This window comes from Larus michahellis, chromosome 9, assembly GCF_964199755.1.
Source record: "Larus michahellis chromosome 9, bLarMic1.1, whole genome shotgun sequence".
Taxonomy (NCBI): Eukaryota; Metazoa; Chordata; class Aves; order Charadriiformes; family Laridae; genus Larus; species Larus michahellis.
Genome location: NC_133904.1, coordinates 34273291 through 34295669, shown reverse-complemented (window position 1 = coordinate 34295669; position 22379 = coordinate 34273291).

The window sequence follows — 22379 nt, the reverse complement described above, 5'->3', positions numbered from 1 at the left end:
TTTCCAAGGGGTTAGTAGAGCAGAGCACTGGTGCTGCAGTTTCCCTATAAACATTCTTGCAGTTATTTGTAAGAGCTGTCACCCTTTTATTCAGTACATCCTCCTGGGGAGAACCCAAAGGATTTCAGTGAAATTCTATATAACAGAACGCAGGCTATGTGCCCAAAAGTGAAGAATCATCCCGACGTATTATTGATTAACACCTAGCAGACACACTATAAATGAGGTATAATTTATCAGGACACAGTGACAGAGTCTTTGCTTTCTTAAAGCTCATCTTCTATTCACTCTTCTAACTTCCTTTTGGCTAAAGCAATTTCTCGAGTTCATCTTCAGCCAAGTGTCATCTGCTCTATCCCATAATCGTTACCCTTCTCACTAATTAGTAAGGTTTAGCTTCCTCCTGTTACACACTTAATTAACTTCTCCACCTTTGGAAAAGCAATTTCCCCTGAACGAATTACTATCATGACTGTTTCATACAATGAACTAATTCTAAGTATAGCTTTCAGATGAAGCAATGCTGCTCGGAAAGACAGTGAACGGTGCAGAGGACTTTCTGAAAGCGAACTGACCCTATAGGGATGGCAAAGATAGCCATGCAGAGAAGCCTCAATATGAAAAAGCTTATTCAATGTACCACCACTAGGCAGTACAGGAGGTACAGACTGGCTAATGATAAATAGCTATTGCGTGTGGCACATGCTATTCTCCAATGTTCTACAGTCATTGCGTAGTCTTTTAATGGTTTTACCTGCATAATAAAAGTGAGTGTAACTGAGCTCAAATCTCCATTTGTCACCCTGCTTCCTTTGAACCAATACGTAGGAAGAAAAAGGCATGGGCAAGACAGAAGGAATGAGATGGCGACACTGCAATAACAGAGGTAAATCAAGTAGTCACAGCTTAAATGAATGGCAAATCACTGCCACAGAACAGAGTGCAAGTCTCTGGATCTCCTCTCCAATCTCTTACCCCCCCAAAAATGCTGCCTATCAGGACACTACTGAATTCTTGATAACAATAATCACATGAGAAGGACAGATACCAAGTTATTTCTTCCTATTACTTGCTCCTTATAGGTGGTAAAACAAAGGAAAATTAAGTGTTTTATTGCTACAAATTTATGCAAGTGCTTACGGGCTCACAATGCCTAGCCTAGATTCACTGTGATGTGTTGAAACTCCTACTTAAATGTATCTTTTTTTTTTTTTTCCATTTATGTGAGTTTCCTTTGTAGGACTACGCACAGTTTCTGTATCTCATCGTTGGCACCAAAAGCAGGCAGTCACCGAAATCAGAGGATCTACATAAAGATCATAAATGCCATGACTTTAATATTAGCTTGCCATAAAGACATCAAATACCCCTACTTGTTAGTTGTGCCATAAGGAAAACACTCATTTTGGTAAAAGAAATGGTAACAGTTTTTTAGATGTTGGGTTAATTCTGAAAACTTACGGCCAATTTGGAAGAATGTTTAAGAACAAATATGTGTCTTTGATTTCATCCCAGATAGGACAACAGACTTGGTTTGTAATGCACTCACTAGCCTCTTGCCTGAGACCTACTTAATACTAACAGTTCAGAGTAAGTGGAGAAATATGACTGGCATAATATCCTAATAACATTTATCTTCTTGACAGAGATTAGGAGAAAATAATGCATACAAGACCTCCTCAGATGTTTTATTTTTCATTGTTAGCACTTGTCCTTCAGGTAAGTTAGAAAATGATTGCTTCAGAGAATTTAACTGTTCATTGTCACTGGAGTATCAAAATGTTAAGTGCCTGAAAAAGTTGGGTTTTTTTTTGTTTTTTTTTTTTTTGTTAGCACTAATCTGTTCCTTACTTCCTTTTCTTACAATTTAACACTTCTGGCCTGCTATGTTGCTCCAATATCCATTGTTCTCCAGCCACTTGTGAAAAACAAGTTGTGCAATGAGTGATGCACATAGGCATGAGGTACCAGATGCAGACGGGTCCTGCCTTCTGGTACTTTGTCTTTTACGCTAATTACAATAGAGGAAATTTATGAAAAGGAAAATGGAGATTATTTCACTCTTCTCTTGGTCCTGTGAGCTCTTTTCTCAACGTTCTCCAAAAAAGACTCATCTAAGTGCCTTGTCCCTGCTTTCTGTCTGGGAAAATTGTTGTATGTGTGATTTTATCTTCTCTCCAAATCTCCTCAGAAGCCTCTAGAATCAAATAAGATTTCTTGGCTTCATATAACAAAAAAGGAGCAATACAGAATTTTCAGATGCTACTGTATTAAGATTTTTAATAATTGAGGTCTGAAAATGTTCAAACATCAAAAGCAGTACCTCTCACATATCTTGATTGATTCATACAGGAACTACGGCATCTACTTAAACACCAAGGAGACTAATAATGCCTGGGGAGATCAGACAAAACCCCTGAGGTTCACACATACCACAAATTCCCATTTGGTTTAAGAAATTCCCAAACTACAAATACATAAAAGCTGTGAAAGTACTGGGGATGTATCATACGATGTTCTTGTCCTTTTAATCTTCCTAGCCACTGTAAGGGGCAGGATAATGGGGAAGTGGGGTGGAGCACTGGCCATTCTTCTGTTCTTACTGGAGCAACATGTCAGGAGATACAGTGGATTCCCTATCCCGTGAATTCTTTGAAATATAAATTAGAAGTCTTTCCAGTGGCAGTGTTCTTGCTCAACAACGAATGGTGAATTTGATAGTTGCTAAGTAGTATAAACTTAACAGTCTAGACTAAGCAAGCACAGCAGCTGTATTTGAACTGTGCAAAGAGGTATACTCTGTGCCAGTTACACTATGAACCCTGGACACCAGGATATGTAACTGGTGCTCATGGTGCCCACTCCCCCCTCCACCTCCTACCCGCAGAATGACGTTCTCTTGGGTGGAAATCACAGTATATGGGGTAACTGTGCACATCCAAAATGGGAGCTAGGCGTTTAGATTACCCAGTGTCTCCACTGCATTTGTCTATTTTCCGTTAAAAGCTATTGCCTGTTAAATGCTCTGTGACACCTCATATGATACAAAAAACCAAGAAAGACAAGTCAAGAAAAACACTACATTTAAATTTTCAGCCTCAATGTAACTACGAATGCCACAATTTGAGATACTCATCAGAAAATGAGTTTGGAGGTTTCAGAAAAGGAATTGCTATAGTGAATGTCACAATAATAAATTCTGTATTCCTTCTCCTATGCTACAATACTCTGATAGCCTGTGGGAATCTAACAGGGAGTAAGAGATTGAGTTGGGGAGACAGATTAAGAAGATAACAGGAATATTTTGCATGGCAGATGAACACAAGGTACTGGATATGTTAGCTGCAAATAATTATATTCTAACAACTTTAATTAAGACAATTAAAATTTACAGATTTAAACAAATACTAATTTTAAACAAAATATTTTTTCTTCTACAGCCATTTCCTCTTATTCATACTTCAGTTCATCCTTAACATTACTAATTTGCTAAATCACAAGCAGGGAGAAATTACCTTGGGTAAAACTCTAACCCTGGCATAGTTTTTTCTTTGGCAATGCCAAACACTATATTGGATCATTAACAATACAGGTATTTAATGAAAACAGGAGGCAGAAGTTCTTCTGTTAAAGTATATGTAAAAAATTAATAAACATAAATGCTCCATTATTCTATTCTAGCTATCTTATAACTAGCTGTCAAGGAAGAGAAAAAAAAAGTGACACTTATGAAGATCACATTTCTTAAAAAAATCATCAGAATTCAAGTAACCTTTTTTTCCCTTTTAATTAACAAGATACATTTAGGACACTAAAGCTAGGACTCTGAAGTTTTAATTAATCACATCGAGTTTAGCTAATGATCTTTTACAACTCACCTCAGTTCCCAGAGTGTCCCATAGCAAGCAGGAAAACTATAATAAGATCCATATGGATCTAAAGATCACCACTGAAATTGTTCAGAATACTATCAGAAACACAGATAGGATTTCTAGAAGATGTTACAAAAATCTTTCATTCCGCAAAGATCCTGTAGGGGATTTCCTAGCTGCAAAGTTTATTCACTAGAATGTCAACTAGAACTAGTGAAATATTAAATGCATTGATTTGTGAATGTCTCCTTCCCCCGTCCCATCCCCAAATAAACACACAAATTGATGCGCTCTAACTCATGGGGTCATGTTACCTGTTACTGACAAATATCCATACAACTATTGGTCATTAGAGAAGATTTTCATATATCCCAAAGGTTTTGTGATTTTTTAGCAAGAACTCAGTATCAGAATTGGCTGTGTACTATTTCTCCTGTTTGTTATTCCAGTACTTGATAAATTTAATTTCTCTAATCATGAAATACAAGCAGCACAGTGCAATAGATGTGACGGCAGCTGTATAGCACAAAAAGAGATCCAATAGAAAGGAGAACTCATAGAGCTACCCACTGATAGAGAACTATTTATCTGGTAAATGTTTGGTAGTACTCTGTATGTATCATAGCAAGCCAAAGAGTTCATTTGTCAAGATGCTGGAAAGTCCTCCATTTAATATAAAAGAAAACAGTTATTCAAGAACAACTTGCTAATAGCTCCTTCCTTTCCACTTAACAGAAGAGACACGCTGTTGAAAATTTAGATCCTCTTCTTGTATACTAATTGCACAACTACAATTTTTTTTAAAAAATCTTGTCTCTCAGAAGATGATGAGAAAAGTGTACCCAATCAGGTGCAACATACAGGAACAGGGAAGAAGGGAAAAAAAAAATAAAATCCCCAAACAGATACCTATATGAATTGACTGAAAAACAGAGCTGCCTCTCCAAATTTATTACATTTTGCTTTGAGGACTTGTTATTTGTAGGTCCCCTCTTCTTTGCTGCATGACTGAACATTCAAGAATGAGACCTTTAGACTCAAACATGACTTAACCTGATAAATTTCTAACTCAATTTACAGCAACGTCATGCATATGCTAAAACCCATCTAACATAAATATTTAATGAAGAAATAAACCTGCCAGAAGAATAAATTTACAGCACATTTAACGTACAGCATTTTAGAGGTGTCTGCCGAGTAGGTTTTGCTGTCGAGACAAGGTTTTAAACTGCCAATAGTTTAAAAGTAGTAATTTTTCATTGCATTTCATTCGTAAGCTCTGCTCCTTTTAAGAGACTCCAGGCTGTCAAGGTTAATTGAACCCTCAGGGCCCTCAGAATGACTGTACTCATTGGGGCTCTGCAGGCTCTGTGCTCAGCTCCCTGATTCTTTTGCTCTAAATCTTGTCTCAAATAATCTTTTTCATAAATACAATTTCAACTTTAATCTCGACAATGACGATCTGCTGATCTAATTCTCTGCTTTAGACCTAGCTCTACCTGCCCAGACTAAAATGTCTGTCTTTCTGGATTTCTTGATCAGCTTAAAACATCATATTCAAACAATAAGGAGTGGAGGAATAGACAGCTGGAATTTTCTTCCTGTCTAGACAGCGTGACCTGCACCCATGGATGACACACTCACTAAAATTCCCCATCCAAACTTTTTGAACTATCCTGCTTTCTGCCATCAAACGTTTTTTAAGACCTGGTCCTTTCACAGAGCTACTAACATACCTGACTCACTTCCACCAAGCTCTGGAACACTCGTGACCATTGTCTGTCTGCTTCTTTCTTCCCAATACTTGCTGGGGGCAGATCAGCAAAATCACTGTATCCTTAGTTCAGGATTTAAGTATGCTGCTTTTCCATCGGCTGATCAGAGGGATTTTTCCCTATTTGGAAACCGATGATCATGCAACTCATTGGTTTTACTAAAGCCAAGTGCTTATATTCAGAGATTGGAATAAGTATCAAGGAAAAAAGACGATGAGACAACAAAAGAGCTATGTTTGTATTTAGTCTGATCTAATTTTATGCTTCACTACAAACAAAATTAGCTAAATTTCCCTGCTAAACTAGTCTAACGCTTCTAAACCAGTTTTATTCTCCAAGCAAGTGCAGGTGCTTCACTGTGTTTCGTTTTCCTCAGGGGGAAAAAAGTCCTCTGACTTTAAGAAAACGTTAGCTTTCCTTCTGAAACAGAGCTTTTCAAAATTTAACTTGGCAAGTTTTCTGTTGGAAATGTAATTCTAGTGAAATTTAAAAAATGTCTACTTTGGCTTTCTTTTGTCATTCCGAAAGAAACAAATACCCCAGTACCAGCCTATTTTGCAGAATAAATTCCACTAGTTGATGACTTATGCCCAATGGCTTCTTTTTTTCAGGTCTAAGATATTCAGTCTCTGGTCTAAGACAAGATGATTGCTGATGTCCTTAAAAGGACACGTTTTGTCCCAAAATAAAATTTTTGTACAAATAAAATCAAATCAATTCAATTTTCGAAAGAGTCATAGCCAGAAAATTATAGCTTGAAATTTAAACTGAAAAAGTGAAAAATAGAATGATACAGCCATTAGGAGTCTTTCTATTGACATAAATGAGCTCAAGTGGCAGCCTAAAGTAGCAATCGCTCTAAAACTTTAATTAGCCACTCACTATAATTCCCATGAAATTAAAATATTAAGAGCAGCTTCTCAATTCAGAAATAGTCAAGACAAGTGCTTTATAAAATTGTATTAAAAATCATTGAAATCGCCCCAGAGGAGAAACTTCCATGACCACTTTCCTTTCCTTATATTTATATATTCATTTTCATTATACGTTTTTCAACAGTCTACAGATGATTTTTTGTGATATTTGGAACAGGTAATGGTATAATTGATGGACTGATAAAGTGATAAAGTCATAGATTTGCCAGTTTGATAACAAAGTTAAAGAAAACCTCAATGCTAAAGACCTACCCAACTCATGCTTACATGAATGGCACTAGGCTGTACCCATCACTTCTGTGTGTTCTGTGTGGTGTAAGACAATGTGGCTGATGGAACCTGACACAGTACAACATATTGAATCAATAATAGAAATGTAAATTAAACCCTTCCAGAGAAGTTAACACATAATCAAGTAGCATCTTTGTACCATTTTTTATTACAAATGGGAGACATACTAACACCAATTTGCATTAATGCTTTTAATCATGATCTTATTACTAATGCTGTATCACCCTTGCAGAAGTGATTGAGTCCTTTAATTATTTAATAATAATTTTCTGATTTCTCAGACTATCCATTGCATTGGGTCCACTTATCCCTCAGGTCATCCTTGCCTCCTAAGAGTTTAGGTAGATCCATCCATACAAAGTGTGCTCGTTTTAGTATTTCCCCAGTTTGTTCAAACACATACATTCTTTTAATGTTTTTCTTCCACTGAGAACATTCCAACTAGCACTGACAGAAATGTATTTCGCTCTGCTTCAACTTTTCCTGATGAAAGTAGTCCTTTCCTTTTCCCTGAGGAAGTAGTCACTGGAACTAAGTAGGATATTCATTGCAATGCAGGGTGCAGGAAGGTATCAGCATTTCTGTTTATAAGGCAGTATCTTCTACTCTGCTCTGTGTCAGGATGGGAATGCTAAACTGCATCTCAATTACTAAACCTCAGTATGGAAGATTCATGCAGCCTTCTACACCTAGAAAGGCTACAATAATTAACTTCTCAATAATGCTGTAATTAATTATTGACAATTTAATGTCCCTACTTTTAACCTTAAATAACAGGCAGGAATTACTGGCTGTCATCTCTTCTTTAGCACTGCCAGGTGCAGCACGTGTTTTTTCAATCAGGTCATCCCATCTATATCAGCCACTTACACTATCCATTCATACTGTAGCTGCATCTTTCCCTGCAGAATACTGATGGATTCTTCATTTGAATAATTTATGTCTGAGTTTTATAATAGACACTTATCATTTAGTATAATGAGCTACTGAAAGGACCTTAAAAGTGGATCATCTCTAGCATGTTCCACAAAAACATGTTTCTCTGCTACTTAGAAAAAAACCAGAACTCTGCTATCTGATATTAAATAGTAGCCACTAAATTGGATGCTCATCTACACCCTCTTCCAAGGCTTTCCTCCACAGCCATTTTGTGTTTTGAGCATGTCTATTAATTTATAAGGTGTCTGCTGTTGTAGATAGCTGTTAAATAGTTAATAGGGATCTACTGCACTTTGTCCAGCAGCGTAACTGCATTCTGCCTAATAAAATCCTCCTGCAGCAAGAAATGATTCTCTCTCCTTTCACACACCTCTCGCCCTGAATTAACAGTTCCAGCATACAGGAAAAACAAGACTGTATAGCTTCTCCATGTAAACTGCTTTTGTATCACGAAGCTTTAGAAACTCTCCAAACTGAACAACAGTTCTACCTGAGTATGTATTTGTAAACAAGTTTAACTTACTGAAATAATAATTTTAAAAAAATATTATAAAATCCAAAGTATTGTATTGGCTAAGTTAAAAAAATCTTGCCTAAGCACAGGATCTCTTACTACAGGTGTGCAGCCCAATTCCCAAGGAAAGCCTTAACTGATCCAGTTTTAACTGGTATCTGGAAGTTTCCTCAGGAAAAATATTTTTATTGTGAGAAGCTGTTATAGCAGTTGCAAGTCACAGGGCAATGGAGAGAAAGTCAATGTGAAAAGGTTTCTCTTATTGCTATAATGGCTTTAGGAATTACTGAGAACAAACTTAATTACAAGAAGACTAATTTTGCTGGACTTCAGAGAAGAGCCCAGGAGATCCAAAAACCAGAGAAGTACAGAGTCAGCTCAAGGCAATCTCACCTTACTTCTCAGTTGTGCGATGTCCGTTTCTGCCACCACAAAGCCTATCGGTCTATACTTCCTGATGTCAAAACTATTAAGAACTATGTTCAAAAGTTGTATGAGAGAAGAAACGCAGATTTATAACTGGGGTATCATCAGAGTTTTCATCAGTCAAAACCTACTTTTTTCATAAACTAATTCTCATTTCATTGCTTTTAAAACTGACATAGTGTGTCATAAAATACGAATTACCTTCAAGAGAATGCAATTGTCACTTTAAGTAAAACAGGCAAAATTTTTCAAAAGTACAGACAATGTCAGAGCATTTAAGAATTTTCCTTGCTCCTTACATTAGGGAAAGCTACCGAATAATCAAAAATTATTTTTGACTGAAAAGCCTTTGCACAGTTTATCATTCATTAAATAAAAATTAAAAGAAATTACAGGTTTCACATTCTCTCTCTATATAATGACCAAATTATTTTATTTGAGAAGTACTCACACAGTGGATATTATTTGGTTACATCCAAGAGTCAAATTTTTAAGTTAAAATTCCTATGTGCATCACTAGATGGCATGCGTCCAACTTGGTGGTGAACTTCTGAATGCAGGAAGATACTTGCAAAGACTATTCTGCAGCTAAGGACTACTAGGAAAGTTAAGACACAGCTTTGAAATCCTCTAGTTATTAGCCTATTCAGTTTCACATTTAGGATAAATGGTTTCAAAACAGACATGAAAACAATGATGTCCAAAGCAAGGAAGAGCTCTTAAAGACAGCTGGGGGAAAAAAAAAAAAAAAAAAAAAAAAAAAAAAAAAGTATCGGATGGCTTGAAGAGCTGCAATTTGCTTATAGTTTCCAAGCCAGCTTTCTTGTCCCGATTGTGTACATGTGTTTGAAGTATTTTAAGTGGCTGAAATATGGAATGATTCAAGGCTTCACAAACTAACATTCTGTTTTATCTTTATTTTGGGAAATACATTGGATCAGTTGAAAGCCTTGGCTAGATATAAAGGGTTATACTGACTGGTTTGTTTTGGTTGTTTTGGGTTTTTTTAATATTCTGGTTTTCAAATGGAAGGAGAAGCAGGCAAGTGAAGATTTTCATTTAGTCAGATCTGGGTCTGGAACAGATAAAAGCATTCGGGGCTGAGTATAACCTCGTTATTACAGATCATCTACACTCAGAATCCCGTGAGTAACCCTAATGTTTTTGCTTACCAAACAAGCCTTTTAAATATAAGATAGGTTTTACGATAGATCTCTAGCAATAGACACATACTCCTTTGAAATGAGTGTTCAATTGCTTGTTTCCAGCTATTTTTCTAGAAGTGTTTATAGCTGATTTAAATGATTGCCTATGTCAGCTGGTACAGAGAGGCAGGCTGACTCTCATATTCAAAAAGACTATAATGACATACAGCCCCCCACCCACCCCAGTGCAATCTTTTAGCATTCATCTACCCACATCAGCCTTAGCAAACAACAGTGAGCCCTAAGCTTTTCCACCAGGCTTAAACTTTGCTATTCCGCATGGAGTTTTTACATTAACCTTCATACACTGTGCATCAGTGCATGAATGTTTCCCATGCGGTGAGCTGACAGCCACACATGCCAAAAATCTCTCTTTCCATACAATCTAACACCAGCAGAACTGCAGGACCAGGTTTTTATTTTTTCTCATGCACAGCTTGAGCCAGCTGCAGTGCAAGTACAATAACCATACAGTGGTAACACTAAAAAAAAAAGAAGAAAAAAAAAAAAGAAAAAACCTGTCTGAGAGCTATTCATGAATCCAACACATTGCACGTTTTGGTCACAGGTGGAAAGATCCTTCCATCTTGAATGCTTACATGTTCCTGTTGTACAGTATATTGTATGGCAAGCCTCTGCTGAAGCAACGTGATGGCTTAAACCTTTAGAGAAGCTGTTATCGATTCCTCGGAGGGCATGTTTCTGAGATTTCTTTATTGAAATCACAAGTTTCCTTTTGTGTGCACATATTCCCTGACACTTCCTAAAGTTTGTCACCTTCAGGCTTTCAGTGAACTTACTAAAATGGATTTGGCATCTTGTGCTTTTGATTTAATTCCTTTTTTGTTTCTCTCATGGGGATCTAGAATTAAACAGTGTGACATGCAAAATTAAAAAAAAATAAAAAAATAAAAAAAGAACAGTTTCCTCTTTACAATCTACCCACTCTCCCCCTGCCAAAATCTAATGAGCAACACCAGAGCAGCTTTTCAGTGTTTTCAGAACACCCTCTCCCCTCTGAAATTTTGAAAGTTTCTAGGATAAGCCTGTAATGTTTTTCAAGTAAACTTAACCTGTGTGTAGCAAACAGACAATTTTCTTAGGGCTACAAACCTTAAATCTCTGAAGCATAGCTTAACGCGAGTGTTTTAGAGCTACTAATCAAAACTTCCAAGAGGGAATTAAAAAAGAATAAAAAATGAAGTTTGCCTTAAGTTCTCACCGCTGATTACACCTTCACTTGCAAAGAACAAAGAGCGTTATTAAACACCTGAAGAAATTAATAGATTGTGAACTGCTCAGGTAACTTGGTTCATTGATCGTCTCCATACTCAGATCATCATAAAACCATTGTGGACATCTAGCCTCGCTAGGCTCATGAACACATCCACTTCCCTGTGACTGCATCGTGGCTGAAACTTAAGCACATCCCTTTCTTGACATGTGTCACAGTCACCGCCCCCATGGTATCACTTCATCCTTCCCAAGGATTCCCACTCACACTACCTCTTCCTCCTAGCAGAAAGTCAGACTCTTCTCATTCACAGAAAACTCTAGTCCACTCTTTTCAAAAGGGAAACACCTACATCAGTATCTCATCTCTTTCTGGTTTCTTCTTTTTCAGTAATTCTTGCTCATTTTTAAATGAAGCTTTTTTTTTTTTCATTTGTACGGGACTGAAAAAGCAGGTCCTTCCAGTCTTTTGTACTTTCTTACATGACCTGCAGTAGCTTCCCACATTCCCTCACACTACGCAGGGGTTTAGGTTAGTTTCTATTAGAAACGTCCCTTTGAACAGAAACTGTAAAATTTCCACTTTACTGCATTTCTAAGATGAGCATATGTATATACAAGGACATGAATTTATATATTTCCTATACATATACATGCAAGCAGATCACACCAACGTCCAGCTTTTTCACACATATTTTCAGTTGCAGATTTGAAATGCCCTCTAAATATATACATGAACGCACAAAAAAGAAATATTTGCCTTCAGATGGCATTCTTCAGAACAGAAGGGAATTGCCTTTATGCAATATTAATCCAAACATTTTAAAACTATATAAAAGTATTAAATGAATGAAGCAGACTCATCCCTGCAGTGGGAAGTTGCGTGATGTTGGACAGTGCAGTACAAGACTCACGCAGAATTAAAGTAGATTGAGCACTACTAGTCTTCTGTTACCATGTGGGCAGCAAGAATGTTTGACAAACCACATGAAATGAGTTCTAGCACAAGACAAAATTGTGTCTTATTTTTGCTTCATTTCCTTCCACAAGATTTTTTACCCTCTCTCACAAAATGACTTTTGGTATTAGTAGCTTCTTTTGGGGGAAGCTGACATTTTCCTGCCCATCCGCTGTACCCCTCCTCACTTACAGTTTCACAATGAGGATCACAAAGAGGGAATTAATTATCCAATGGTCACAGGTATGGAAAGCCTAGTTCAGTTTCTGCTCCATGAAGAAGGGTGTCTAACCAACCAAACACTGTCCTCACAGGTAGCCTCCAAAGCTGAAGATGAAAGATTTTGAGTAATTCCACAGTGAAGTAAGAACCCTCAAAACCTCAACATACATACTAAATCAAACAGCGCTGATGTGACTCCAAATAGAACCAAAGTCTAAGGAACTGAACCAGAATACAGCCTCTATCAGTATAAAACTGAGACAAACATAGTTTTTACATGGTTATTTAAGCGAGATTATACAGAGTATAGAAGTACTCTCCTATCATTATACATTGCCTAATCCAGGCTATATTGTTCAAAGCCATAAAGGAAGCCTGTCCTGTTCTGACCATTGTGGAACCAGTACAGTAGTGTAGGTTTTCTATGTTTTTTAGTTCACCAAATTAGGTTATTTGATGACATTTTAGGGATGAAACAGAAGGGTCAACAAATATTTAATGCATAATGCATCTATAAACAGCCTCAACTGTAACATTCAACAATGTTAAATCTGTAGAAGAAAATCCTATGTAATTTAATCTCCTCTGTCAAATATTTACTTTTACAAAAAAAGAAGTTACTTTCAAGTGAAACAGCCTGTCTGGAAACACTCAACAGTGGCAATATCGTGAAGCAAAGCAGAAATTTTATTAAAAAAGCAATGAACTCATGGGCAGTTTAGTGCAATTAATGCATGATGAAAATCAGGCAGTCATGGAGATCCAATATAAGGAAAAGATTATACACATAGGGATCATAGAGCGTTAGACAGAGGTGCCTACACACCTCTTTGCGTCTTATGAAGAATTTTTGCATTTCTCATATTAAATGGAAGGGGGAAGGTAGAGATCAAGCACAGAATGGTGACCAGACATACATTTTATCACATCAGATAGCTTCAGGACTTCATAACCTCCTGCAAAGGGACTGCAGACAGCTATTTGGGGTATCAAACGTTAGACAACCCTCAGTAATCCTCAGGTATAAGGGTTCGTTGGCACTTCCCACAGTCCCTTTGGAAGCCCTTGAAATCCAGCCCAGTCACTTAGCTATGTGCTACTGGAAAGGATTTTGTTTGTGCACATGTGGCTGTATACCCTTTTCTGGTCTTAAAAAAAAAAAAAAAAGTGTACATTTCTCAAGTGGGAGCACAGGAGCAAAATTTGTATCCAAGCTTTTGTGAGGACAGGCAAACTGATCGAGTCACACAAAATCCTTCATGTGTGGTAGACAGAAAGAGAGAATGTAAAACCTAACCAGATAATTAGACTTACACTGTACTGATTTTCTTCTTAGAAAGTTTACCCTTAGGCAAATCACCCACTGGAGTCTTTTTTTATTGTAAGAATCGGCTGGCAAGAGCGGACACCTAAATGTAGTTGTGAATGTTTAGCAACAGGAAAAAAAAAAAAAAAGGCATTTCGGATTGGTTGGGATTATTTTTAATTAGAGCCATATATAACAGATCACTGAGGATATAAAAACTGACAAATCATCCTGTTTCTGGCTGGGACAGTTCCGCTTGTTCAACAACCAGAACCATAGGCCTGGACCCATCAGGAGATTTAGGACAGCAAATTCTCTTAATCTTTGTTTTGGCATCTACTGCCAGCTAAATATTTACAGTTTTGGAGGACTCCAGGGAATAGCAATGTAATGTTGTTACTCTCTCTCCAAACTATTTGTATGTTCACAAAACATCCCTTAATTATGACACAACTGCCAGTCTGTTAATAACCCCAGCAGAGGTCAATGTTTTAATAGCAGTAGTAGATTAAACATCAAAGGAAAAAATATATTAATATGAAATGCAATTAAATTAAGACAGTTTTGAACTAATTCTTTGAGCAGGCTAGTTACGCAGAAGAAATTAATGAAAGTCAAAGCCAAAACAAAAAACTACAAAGGAGACTTGCTATATAAAATCATACTCTGAGAATTCCTTTCTTATGCTTTATTGCTCACAATACTCTAAAACATGCTTCTCACTCACCTGACACACAAAAGCCCCAACAGCACTAAATGCTCAAAATACACGTATTCATTTTGGGCAAACCTACAGAATGACACATTTACATTCATGTTAGAGGATGCAAACAAAGAAAAAACTCAATTCCAGCAACTTCAGATGCAAAGTTTAAAGGCCCGTCTCTCCTTAATGCCAAGAAACATGATTCCAAGAGAGACAACACATTAAAGCAAGAAAAAATTGGCTTTTAATTTCAGTAGCATGGATGAATAGGAGTCTTTTCAGAAGTCATTACTTAGGTAAAACATCTGCATACACATCCTTTAAACTCCTAGCATTTCAAAGTTAGGCTCATTCACGCATGTAAAAATGCTGTTCTATGTTCATTCTATGTCATACACATACTGCAGAGTTGAATTTTAACTTGGACTAGCCACACAATTTAAAACCTGCTGGTATTATTTTCTGGACTTCGCTGAGGGAATATAGGTAATGAGGAGAAAACCATAAAAAAAGGTACAGAGGAAACAGATATCGGGAGACGTATTCACGACCATTATGAATAGAGGTGCACATCAATTTGTTCCTGTGACTGAGCTATGAGTGAAATTCAGTTTGCCCAGGTTTCATTGTGTAAACCAGGTGAAAAGAAAATAAATTTGTTCTACAAATCAAATTCAGAGTCAAAAATCAAGATTCAAAAAGTCTATACAGAACTAATGAAAACTAGGCAGACATAAAATAAGGCATTGACTTATATTTTGTCAAAGCTGTAAAGACATCTTTTAAAGCTTGTCCCCTTCTGCAGATCACAAAAAAGAAAGGTGCTACCCTTTGCACGCTACCAGTATCTTGTTCTTTCTTAGGTGTTGTGCCTTGAAACTTAAGGCATTAGGTTTATAAAGGTTAATTAGCTTTCCCCTATAATTCTACTCAAACGCAAAACTATTGGTTCTGAAACAAATAGGGAGATATCTCTCCAATTATTATTGTAAATGAAAGCCAGTGGAATACTCCAAGTTTCTCTGTTCTTTTTCCTTGGCATGCAGACAGGCTAGAACATTGTAACCACTTATTGCAGAACTGCTCCAATGCCAGGGTTATGTCCAGAAACAGCCTATGCAAGACAGAAAATCTGTGCTGCTTGGAAAAGCCACAAAAAGCTTCAAGATGCTACATTTTGTACAAGGTCAACGAAATGCAAATCCTCTAGACCAATATATTCAATAAACATCATTAAAAAATTAATTAAGAAGTACAGAAGTATTCCTTATTCAAACTGAGTGACTATGAGTCACTCACAGTAGAAACGTAGCTCTTGCAACCAATATAGACTGGTCACAGGGCAGTATAAGAAGAATCACAATAACGGTAGAATAAACTTTTTTGAAAGAAAGCTGCTACACAACAATACTACCAAGATTAGAGGTCAAGTTAATAGCATTACTTGATAGCATTACTCATTCAAGAAATGTTGAATTATCATAGTAATCTCTGTTTTGGAGGATGATATTTTCTGTCCTAATAAAACAGCATGGAAGTCCAATTTGTTATTGTTGGACTGAAGTAATTTTGGTTTTTAATGCTGTAAATTTTACTTTTCCATAACTGGGTATATTTTTCTAGAGATGTCAGCGATATGCTAAAGTGTAAAAAGAATAGAGCAAAAATTGCTTGATGTAGTGGACAAATTGCATGATTGATTTCTTTGCATCTCTGAATATAAACATAACCAAGCCAAGCACTTTCGAAAAAAGAATTCTTTAAAATGTTAATTTTGTTTACCAGCAGAGACATGTTTCTTTGAAAGAGATGATGTCTCTTAAATAGGTATCTTTATCTCTCATACCATAGTGGGTTTCTATTCAATTGTGCAAATATTATTTTAGTGCAGTTATACTTGCTGCATATACCTTCCCCTTAAACAGCAGGGTAAGCTGTATTCTCCCCGAGACATACACGCGTTACTCCAGCTGACATGAATAGGACACGGTTTCTAATCAAGGAAAGACCTCTCAGAAATGAAGGTTAAGAGATTAGAAATATGAATACCAAGCTAAAGAAAAATGGAAAAAGACTTAGCAGATGTGAGACATTACTTAGAAATCATCTGCAAGATGAACAGCAGAAAGAGACATTTTTCCATTAACATATTTTCTTGAAGGGAAAGTTGAAAAAAGGAAATAACAGTCCCATTTCTTTGCTGGTTTAGTGCCACGAACTAAGTATAATGTGTCTATTTGCAGAAATGGAGAATATTCATCTGAAGCTACAGTTGCTGTGTTAGTTGTCCTTTTTAAGGAAATGCTAAGATGGAAAAGCAGCTGCCTCTCCTGCTTTTAGTATTGCTTAATGCTCTATTTGTATTTTCAACCCACACACCCTAAAATCAAAAGGCATCATCAAACAAGTCAGGGTAAATAATACAGAGTTCTATCATATATCAAAATAGTTTTTACATTATAACATATAAGCTGCAAGGAAGCATAACCAGTTACTTGGCATAACGCACAAATAATCTGTTCCATTCCTGTGTAAGTATCTTAAGCAAGACTGTAAAAGTGATGCAATGATTCAGAAAACACATTACTGTTCAAACAAAAATACTAGGCATCTGTGTTTGCTAAATATGAATTCCTAATTTATCAGAAATGGTTTCTTTCTCAGAGGCTCACGTTATACAAATTTACATATTGCTTTTGGTCTCTGATATGAAGTCACCCTCTTTATTTAGAGAGCACCGCATTTTTTGGTTGCATTCTTAAATTGCCATAATAAGATCTAAAACAATATACACAATAGTTTTCAACCAGCTTATGAGCCAGCGAAAAACGCATGTTCTTACAAGTATAGCCTGTGTTCCAAATTTGCAATATTTTATACCATCACCGTTTAAAGAAAAATTAACACAAGTCTTATCATTATATGCTTAATTTATAGAATAATTTAGATATTGCATGAAAATCCTGCCGATTCTATCCTTTCATATCCTGCTACGTTTGAATAGATACAATAAAAACAACCATTACTGAATTTTCATTAAGGAAAATAAATAAATAAATCAGGAGGTCATTGGGGGCTTACCTAAGAGTTTTGCTCTACGGTCCTTTCTTTTCAGTGCCATAATCCATAACAAAACAAAAGTAGCAAATGCTAATTTTAGTGCCTTATGTTACATATCCTCATGACTTACAGAAATATGACAAGCAGCTGTGTTCCATGCTGCTTTCAGAGTATCGGTATATAAAAACTGTAGTCACATCATTATTTTTATTTACTGGGAAAATAAGTTTTACAGCGTACATTTATGAAATTAAGTTCTACCCACTGCAATCACTGCTTTGCATGGTATCACTGCTAACATGGAATTCAGCTTTCATGGGAAGGACCATAAATGTCTGGGGCTGTAAGGTTTGCTTCTGAAAAAGCACAGGAAAAAAAAGAAAAACAAAAATCTCGAGGCACTGAATTCAAGCATGGCTTGCAAAAGAAGATAACGCTAAAAATAGAGCCTATCATGATAGCAAAGTTAGTAATAGTGATGTTTAGTAGAGAAGGCCATTTTAAACCATTCCTTTCAGGTTCCAGTATTTAATATCATTTCCAAGCCCAAAATGCTCAAGCTCACTACATCTGTAAAAGGGCTCTGATGGTTTGTTTTGTTGAAAGAGAAGAATCACTGTCTAGTTGACAGCCATGCCTTACGCAGGCTCGGCAATGCATATTTGTGTAAATACCTTCCGTCAGTATGGGCAGAGCACAACCAAACAGCAAAATGGACCTGTTGCGATCTGAGATTCAGTTTTGCCTTGGCCATAGATGTTTTTTGCTGTCAGGCCACGGGAACATAGGCATATCAGTATTGTAGTTCTGCTAAACAATATAAGCATCCTTCTGCAAGACCCATACTTAACGGCTCATATACTAAGTTAGTATTAAGTTAATTCTAAACTTTACAGAATTTCTCACAAATATTCTCTTTTGTTTTCTTTCATATTTACAGTGGGGTGCAATCAAAAACTGTAATATATAAGTATATTTGGCCTTCATTACGGAAACATATGTAAAAATGCAGGCTGTAGATTTGCTCATATGCAGATTTCAGCTCCTTTTCATCTTTTCTGGCCATTTAATAACTTGTAAGAATGCTGATTGGGATTTGCATATTAGTTCAGTGTGATGATAGATTTGTTTTTCTTATTCTCTATGGACAGTATATTGACAAGACACTCTGCTACTCATGATCATATAGTATACTATAATATAATGTGTAATTGGATTCACTGTACTTAGGACCAATAGTAATTTAGTCATGGATTGGAGTTGTAATTGCCTTCTTTGAGTAATTTTCATCATATCGACAATTTGAGCTGTATTAGTCTACTCATGTTGTTCTGTAATATAATTTTATTCTTTATTGACATAAATACCCTATAATGAATTCAGCTAGCCATTAGGTATATTTAAGCGTTATTCAAATTTAATTATTTTTAAAAAATGCAAAATCTTTAATCAGTAACTAAACACAGCAGACAAAATACCTTGGTGTGGTGACGTTTTGTGTCGGTTTTGCATTTTTTAAAGCCTTAAACTACATTCATTGTCACATGGGTTTCCATGATGGGTAGACAGGGAAAATACTACCCTACCTGACTGAGGCTCATTGTAAGGCCTGAAGTCTTTCAGTACAGAATATAGATTAGTTTCCCGACTCACCATGAAGACAGGAATACAGAAGGTAAGAGGATAGGCACTGCAAATCCTCACTCTTCCTTAGTCACCTGTTACTGCCATGGAACGAGACAGGATATTGGGGACTAGACAAATCTTTCTTTTTGTCCCGTACAGTTCTGTCAGTGTGCTCAGAGGAAGTGTCTTTTAATGAATAGCAGCTACATGCATTGCTTACAGAAGGAATCGGGGGTGGGTGGGGTGGGTGTAGTCTTTGTGCGTAGTATTTTGTTTCACTCTCTGGAGGACATGGATCAAGATTTTTATGGCTGATGCTTGAGTTATCCAAGGTGGCTCTGAGGCCACAAGTTACATCTGCTGGTAATCCAGACTTTACTGGGGGCAGACTTCACAAGCAAAGCAAACCCAGTGGGAAGTGAACGGACAAAACACACGGGGAGACTGAACGAAGAAAATATATTAGTCAGAAAGGTTATAATACCCTTACTTCTAGATTAGAGAGGCAAAAAAAAAATTCTGAAGTATTTGATTAACAACAACAAGGCAGATCGTCTGAAAAGCAGAACCTGTTTACAAACCTCCTCAAAACTAAGGGGCTTTCAGATCCAAGTTTTGTTTGGGATATAGCTCTATGTACGAGGAATCAATAATTCAACTTCCTAAACAAAGAATCCATAACATTCATTGCTGTTCAACAAAAACACACACAAACTGGTGGCTGACCCAATCAACTCATCCTAGAAACACAGAGCATCAAGGAAAAATACAAAAGTACAAGAGTGCCCTCTGCACTCAGAGGGCATGGGGGGGAAGTAGTCAGTGGCTGGAGAGGTGCTATCAAACAGAGAAGAAACAGCTGGGTTTTTTAGTTTTGTATTTATTTTAAAGGATCAAAGCACCACAGTAAAGCTGGAAGGACTTGTAAAAGATTATCCAGCATGACTAGGCAGCATAATTGACATCCAAAGCATTCTGCCAAGTGCCCAACTTGTTCATGAAGACCTTGGCTGACAAGGCCAGAAAATACACCGGTGAACAAAGCAGGGCTATTCAGTCCCTCTGTTATTAGCTCTAGGCCATTTTGACAGGTCTTTGGGTTAGCCCACCATTCCTTTTGAAATCTCATCATCCACTTATATGCCTTTTGCTTTAAGACATTCAGATTATGCCAGTTTGCAACACAGGGGAATCTGGTTTTTATAGTTCCATCCTTTGGCTCTTCAGTCAACTTGAGATTCCAAAGATCACCATTAGTACATCTTCCTGGTGTTGCAACTTACATGACCCGTAGCAAAGTATCTCCATGTCTTTCTGTTTCCTATGAAGTCTGCTAAGTTAATGCATTTTAATACATCCTTTAAACATATTCCTAGAGAGCACAAAGAGATATATCTAGTAGGAATCTCAGCACTTTATTCCATGGATACAGTAAGCATCAGATGTGCACACAATTGCTGTTAGAGGAAAAATAACACATTCCCTTACCTCTGATTTTTACAAACTGACTGCTTGCAAAAACCTATGGTTAACCAAATCTGTTTCTGAAGCTTTCCTGCTTTATTTTGCAAGATGTTCTTCAAGAGAAGCCATTCTTTGCTTTCTATGGGTGATGACAGAATGAAATTTCAGGAATTCCTAGCTTGTATCATTCAGCACCTGAATATAATGAGATTGGAAAACAAGACTGAAATGCTAAGACAAATGTGTTGTGGTAGTTTAATTAATAAAGTATTTTTTCTGTATGTGTGTGAGAAAGCAATTGAGGGAGTGTGCAGGCAAGCAGAAGCAGACAATACTCTGCTAATAATGTAGGTTCAAGTATCATTAAATTTTCTAAAAGATATTTTCTCAGAAAAATCCAGAGTAGGGTAACGGGCGTCATTCTTGTACCCTCAAATATTCATAGAATAGCCCAACTGCTACTTTAATAAGTGTTTTATAAAGATATAAAGATTTAAAGAAATATATACATTTCTTTATGAATAGTTTTCCCAAATTCTAGTCCTCTATACTTTATAAGCACAGGAAAGAAAATCTCTGCTTAGAGAACTAATTTACAAGACTTTATCTTTAATTACATTTACAGAGCACATGGGATATTTTAAAATAATCACCTTTTTTATATATTTTTTAAAGACATCTCTGGTAGCGTCTGGGGTTATTAAATGAATAACTGTGATCATTACAATTTATGCAGACTAAAGTACAGCTTTCTAAGGCTTCATTTATGTTCTTAAAAAACAAAGTAATGGGTGCTTTATAATCTAAATAGATCTCTTGATTTTTATGGGTTCCTTTTTTAATGTATTTCCATATAAGGGAAAAATAACATTTTTTTGATTTCTGAGAGAGAGTGGTAATCTACATAGAGATAAGGAACACCTCTTACCACATTATGTTCTACCTGTCAAAAGACAGTTGTTTAAGCTATGGTATATAAACACTAACTACAAGAGAATAGCTACTGCAGTGTAATTTGGACGCCAAATTCCAGTTGTAATACAACTGCCTACTGTGCCGGAAACTTGATTTGAAAGTGGACTTCCATCACTCTGCAGAGTATCTTTCATCATTTCCTATCAATTACCACATTGGAATCATAGTGACCAACAGGATATGAGAATAAAAACCTTTAAGATGGATGCTAAAAATATGCAAGAAAGTTATCATTTTACTTATCCACTTTTTCTCAACTCTTTCCATCTTTCTGACTCTACTAGCAAGTTCTTTACCACTGTCAGCATAACACTAATGCATGCATATTAATCCCCTCCCAAGTATATTTGCTAGACATTCACAGAAATCTAAGTATATTATACTATTACTAAATCTGATGCACACAATAAGCAACAAGTAGTAAACCTACTGAAGTTGAAAGCACAGACTCAAAAAAAACCCTGAACGAGCATAAGTGTTCCAAGTGTATTCTTTGTTCTCCTTAAAATGCATCAAAATACAACTTTCTCTTTTAACTAGCTCTGACACATCCCCGGTCAGTAAACACTTCTTGCCATGAAGCAATCTTCTTGTTTTTCCAGCCACATGACAAAGCCTTTGTTGCGGCATTATCTAATCAAGATAAACAAACACCTGCCATGAGTTAGCACCCACCTGATACCAAACTTGCAATGATAAGGCTACAATCAATTCTCATCAAATCTTGCTCTAAGGTGGTTTCCAGCTGCTGTGACATATCTTCACAGAGCACAATCATTCTGACTTTGACAACTTGGTTTAAACTGCTTGTCATCAACAATTATGTTATAATGTTATTAAACACTCAAATTTTGATTTTGCATTTTTTTCTG